A 6000-nucleotide genomic window follows, 5' to 3' on the forward strand; every position below is an offset into this window, starting at 1 on the left:
TAGCAGATATCAGGGGGAAAGAGTGAAATCCGGATAAAATCTGGAGTCCAGATGATAGTCATACAATGTTGTTTTCTTAGTGTGACAAAGGTATCACAGTAATATAAGATGTTAACATGAGGGAAAACTGGGGAAAGGGTATACATGCTAGAACTCTCTGTACTATCTTTAGAACTTCCCTGTTAGTCAAAAAGTATTCTAAAATTAGAAACTTTTGTTTTATTTTTTAAGATTTTATTTATTTATTTGGCAGACAGCAATCACAAGTAGGCAGAGAGGCAAACAGGGGTGTGGGGGGAAGCAGGCTCCCCGCTGAGCAGAGAGCCGGATGCGGGGCTCGATCCCAGGACCCCAAGATCATGACCTGAGCCGAAGGTAGAAGCTTAACCCACTGAGCCACTCAGGCACCCCAGAAGCTTATTTTTAAAAACAGAACTATTGCTTTTCTCACACTGTGGCTCTACAGAATTTTTTTTAAAATAGTCAATCAAAAATCTTGTATCCCATGGATTTTGACATTTCTAATAGTTCTGCTGTGGTAAAGTCACCTTGAAAAGACTGCATTCAGATTGAGCAAACTAGCAATTCAATTATATGCCACAAACCATCTGTACTTGGGTTGTATGAAACACAGGCTTTCTGACCTCAATTAGAATAGTAAGATCCTCTTTTGATCTGGCTCCTTAGTTTTTAGTAAAGGCTAAGCCTGCTAGTAAAAATAGATGGTAAATGAAGAAAAACAAATCAATAAAACAATCATGTCATTACAGGGACTCAGCTGAGTCTGGAAGAAAATGAACACGGGATATTTTGAAAAGTTGCCTCATGAGAAGCAAGATTGTGATGGAAAGTTATTTATTCATTAAATAATCTCTTCAATAAAAATACGTTGCTTGCCTATGGTGAGTTAGCTAACCCAGAAACAGAAAAAGGATAGATCCCCTGTTATTTTCGTGAAAGTCACAATGTGGGAGAAGAACCGATGAGGAAAGGGAGAATTTAAATATACTGGTAAAAGCTAGAGTTGCCTTTTTCCTCCAATGTTCCTGGTTTATAAAATATGCTGGCTGCTGTCTCAGTATACTATCGCACTCTGTACAGTCAGTGGTTATAAATTCAGGAGCCATTCCAGTGGGGAAAAAAATAATTTTCAGATAAAATTTTTAGAAAGCCATTGCTTAATGATAATTTCTCTGTCTCATTCAAATATTCCCCCTGGTACCACCACCCAGGTTTTTATTTCTTAACCATTTCATGCCTGCTTATGAATAAGCCATCATGGCTTAATAGTATAGGTTTATCAAGGAAATAAATGATTCCTAAATATTTATAAATGCAGCCTTTAAATAAGTGAAGAATGCATTTTTTCCAGTGCCATGAAGATTTCTTATTTCCTTTGCTTTGCAGTCTGTGCAAATCATGTCACTTAACAATTACCTGACTTGACCAGTAAACCACAGCACCCACTGGGATTATTTTTTATCAGTTTTTTTGAGGAATAAAATATGCTCACTTTAAGCATCCATTTCAATAAGTTTTGACAAAAATGAATATAACCACTGGAGTGATAAAGATCTAGAACATTTTTCCATTGCTCCAAAATTTCCTTCATGCCCCCACCCCCAGCCCAGCCCAGCCCAACCCAATCATTTTCTTAATTCATATACTCCGGGGAAGCAGGTGCCAAGACAGGATTAGCCATGAAAGAAATGTAGGGGAAATAATGTGAAGGAGAATGGTGAGAGGATCAAGGTGTGGAGAGCCTGCTGAGCAAGGCAGCTCTGATGCTTGTGAAAGTAAGGAGGAAAGCAAGAGGAAGTGGTAAAAAGAGATTCTTAGACTGCAGGGTACAATTCCAAGAAAACTTTGGCCAGGCCAAAGAAGGCCTGTGTCTCTTAGGAATGGACCTGAAGCAGCACTTCCTCTGTGCTCAGCCATGGGCTGGGGGAAATATTTCATGGAGGATGTACCACAGTGTATCTATTCACCTGTTCCTGTATCCTTCACCTATTGCATTATCTCTAATTTCTGGCTATTATAAATAAAGCTGCAATGAAACTTTTTGTACAATTGCTTATGTAAACATGTGCTTTCATTTCTGCTAGGTAAATACACAAGAGTAGGATTGTTGGGTTGCATGGTATAAGCAGTTTGACCATAGAAAAATTGGCCAAACTTTTTTCCCCAAGTATCTGGTCATATATTTTACAAGATGTCCAGTTTCCAGTTGCCCACATCCTCTCGAACATAGGGTATTTTCAATCCTTTCCAGGTTAGCCCTTCTAGTGAGAGTGTAAGGATGTCGCCATGTGCTTTTGCCTTTCCCTGATGACCAATGATGAGAAGCATCTGCTCATGTATTTACTGGCTAACCCTGTTTCCCCAGAGTTTCATCCTATTAGAGCATCTGCTCAAAATCATGTCAATCAGTCCCAGGTGTAAAGGAGGTTATGGAGTGTGATCTGTTAAGTACAGCTCTGGTTGTATCAGCATTTCCTGTTGAGGAAAGAATAGTAAAACAATCTAATAATAATAATAATAACGATGACCTCAAGAAGCTTGGAAATCATGTAAGCCATTGCTTTGAAAAAATATACATATGTGTACATTTAACCTTATGTCACCAAGTTATCATAATCTGTCAGTTTATACTTGCATTTAGCTGCTAAAAACCATTCCAATAACAGGGAGTTAAAATACAGATTCTTCTTAAACAAAAGAAGTAAACAGTGACATTGGTTCAAGGTTATTAGTACTGAAGTATATGATTTTCCTCACCTTTTTTCAAGGTCCCGAGATGGATGCTCTAACTTCAGCCATTCTACCCCTTCCCAGAAGGAAAGCAAGAAGGACATGGCTTCCAGCTAGGGCGGCTCCTTAAAAGAGTTGTCCTGGAAGCCCCACCCGCTGATGTGTGATCCCGTCTCATTAGCCACCCAATTGTAGAGCGGCTTGGAACTGTGATTTTAAACTGGACATATTACTGTGACCAACAATAAGCAAGAACTCTGTTACTCAGTGGGGACAGAGTTGACCCTGAGCAGGCTGCTGGGAGTTCACAGTCTCCCTTCCCTCACATTTGGTGGTCCTAAAAGAACTGCCTTAAATTACTCTTCTCTATTTAATCCCTTTTAATTCACACCTTGATACATCTGTCTTCTGTCATCTAACTTCTCTATAACAGTCTATATTTATTTTTTTCAGTATTTTATATCTATCCTAGATATTTTATATCCTTCCATCTGAAATATTTATCTCTAATTAAATCCCTTCTTCTAAAAATGTCTTTTTTGCTTTGTAGAACATTCTGCTGATTACCCACACACTGTCAGGCTACTTACTCCTCAGCCTCCTATCTTAACTCTTTGCCCCTTGTCCATTCTTATTTCTATACATTCACATTAGTAATATCATTCGCACCTATGGCATCAATTTTAATATAACCCGCCTTCCTAGGGTCCTCTTAGCCTCAGAATTGAATGTAAATCACCTACTAGATACGTCTTTGAATTGCCAACTCTCCAGTAGATTCTTGCATCTTGACATCTTACAGGAAAATCAGATTCTAGATTTTCAAATTGAATTTGTCTCCACCCCATCTTTCACCCCAAATCTCTCATATTTTCTATCCTAGTGGATATGACTGAATGAATAAGAATAAGGAGAAAAAAGATACATTCAAAAAATTATAAATCCCCTATTATGGATCTAAATATTAAAATGTTTTTATGCCTCATCTCGTTTCATTTTCACCATAACTTTTTTTTTTATTTCTTTTGAGTGTAACAGTATTCATTGTTTTTGCACCACACCCAGTGCTCCATGCAATCGTGCCCTCTCCTATACCCACCACCTGGTTCCCCCAACCTTCCACCCCCCGCCCCTTCCAAACCCTCAGATTGTTTTTCAGGGTCCATAATCTCACCATAACTTTTAAGGTACTTTAGGGGCACCTGGGTGACTCAGTCAGTTGAGTGACTGCCTTCATGATTCCAGGGTCCTGGAATCGAGCCTCACATTGGGCTCCCTTCCCAGTAGGGAGCCTGCTTCTCCCTCTCCCTCTCCCTCTGCCTTTCTTCCCTAGTCATGTTCTCTCTTGCTTGCTCTGCGCTCGCTCTCTCTCTCAAATAAATAAATAAATAAACTTTTATTATTTTATTATTTATTAACGGAGACTTGGAAAAGATTAATGATTAAGATCAGAGAGCTGGTCTAAATGGTATTCTCCTTTAATCTTGAGTCCAAAATCATTACATTAGGCTCTTTCTCTCTTTCCCCTTCCATTAAGATACTTGTTGCAAACTTCCTTATACCTACTTGTCTAGGGAAAGTGACTTCTACCTCAATCCTCACAAAATTCAGCAAAGTGTACCTTATAAGTAAGTTTAAATAACTTTGTATTCCATAGCCATTGATTTACATGCAGTATCTTAACAGTTCTTATCCACACTGATACAGATACTTTTAAAAGTTTTCTTACCAGTGTTCCCAGATTTTCTTTTCTTCATTCTCACACAAAAAAGAGATACTTGCAAAACTAAATTCTGACCATGTCAGTACTTTGATTTTATTCTTCCAGTGACATTTTATTATATACAGAATGAAGGCCAAGTCCTCAATGTGATAAATTGTCATGGCTGAGCCCATGTCTGCTTCTCCCTGTCACCTCACATTTGTCCTATGCTTCAGTCATGAGGTAGTACTTAATGACTCACTATTTTTGCATATGCTGGTCCCTTCCCCTTCAGCCTATCTTGACAACTCCTTTTCATTCTTTGGCATTTGAATTACATACCATCCTCTCTTGGAAATTCCCTGGCTCTTCCAGATAAATTTCTCTCTCCTCTCTCTCTCTCTCTTTCTCTCTCTCTCTCTCCCAAACCATAGTACTCCACTGCATGTCCCAATACCTAAATGAGAATGAGACAATCAACTCTGACCTCTTTGAGGTCTATAACTGTGTCTCTTATCTCTGTGAGTTTAGTGCATAGAAACAGTACCTGGTGCTAGAAGTTCACCGTCAAGTATGAGACATGTTTAAAAACACATAATATAGTAGACTATGTCCTACCACAGGATGGACTTAAGATATCATATTAATATAGACATTATTTATCTGTATCTTGATGTGTTATGCCATTTCGCCTTCTTCCTCACAATTAGTAAAAATAATGAAATAGGTTAACTCGGATTTTGTAAAATGTTAGTGACATGAAAAAGAGACTAATTAGTATTATATCCTTCAAACATCCAGTGAAAAACAAGGAATGCATTTTACATGTATAGGGCTTTGCTCTTTTCTCATTCTAAAACACATGGGATACTTGCTGTTGATTCTCCCAATACTAGTCAACTTTGCTGAAGTAATAATTCCAAGTTTCAGTGAATTACTACCACAAATATTTCTTGCCCATTAATGTTATATATAACTATATCTCTATACAAGGCACAGGCATTGTGTGGTGGGATTTCTCCTTCCAGGACCTGGGATAAAATAGTCACCTCCTGGGATTTGTTAAAATAGCATGAGAGCAACCTGCCGCACATAACTGTATGCTATGATTATTTCACACTTACTCACATTTACCAGCAAGTCACCTGGTCAAGGCTGCTGATAGAGTAAAAAGTGCTGGGAGGCACTGAAAGGCAAATGGTAATGGCAATGAGATACAATCCTCCTATAGGAGAGAAAATAATTGGTCGTGAACAATAAGACAATCTACCTGAGTCAGTCATTTATGTTTGTGTGTATGGGTGTGTTTTATTAAAATGTTATTTATTTACTTATTTGAGGAAGGTGGGGAGGAGAGGGAGATGGACAAGCAGACTCCATGATGAGTTTGGAGCCCGAAACTGGGCTCAATCCCATGACCCAGAGATCATGACCTGAGCCAAAAACCTAGAGTCGCATGCTGAACTGACTGAGGCATCCAAGAGCCCATCAGTCATTTGTTTTGTTTTGTTTTGCTTTTATTTTTGTTTGCATTTTGTAGATAGCAT

The sequence above is a fragment of the Mustela putorius genome, unplaced genomic scaffold (assembly GCF_011764305.1).
Source record: "Mustela putorius furo isolate JIRA1106 unplaced genomic scaffold, ASM1176430v1.1 tig00000382_pilon_pilon_pilon, whole genome shotgun sequence".
Taxonomy (NCBI): Eukaryota; Metazoa; Chordata; class Mammalia; order Carnivora; family Mustelidae; genus Mustela; species Mustela putorius.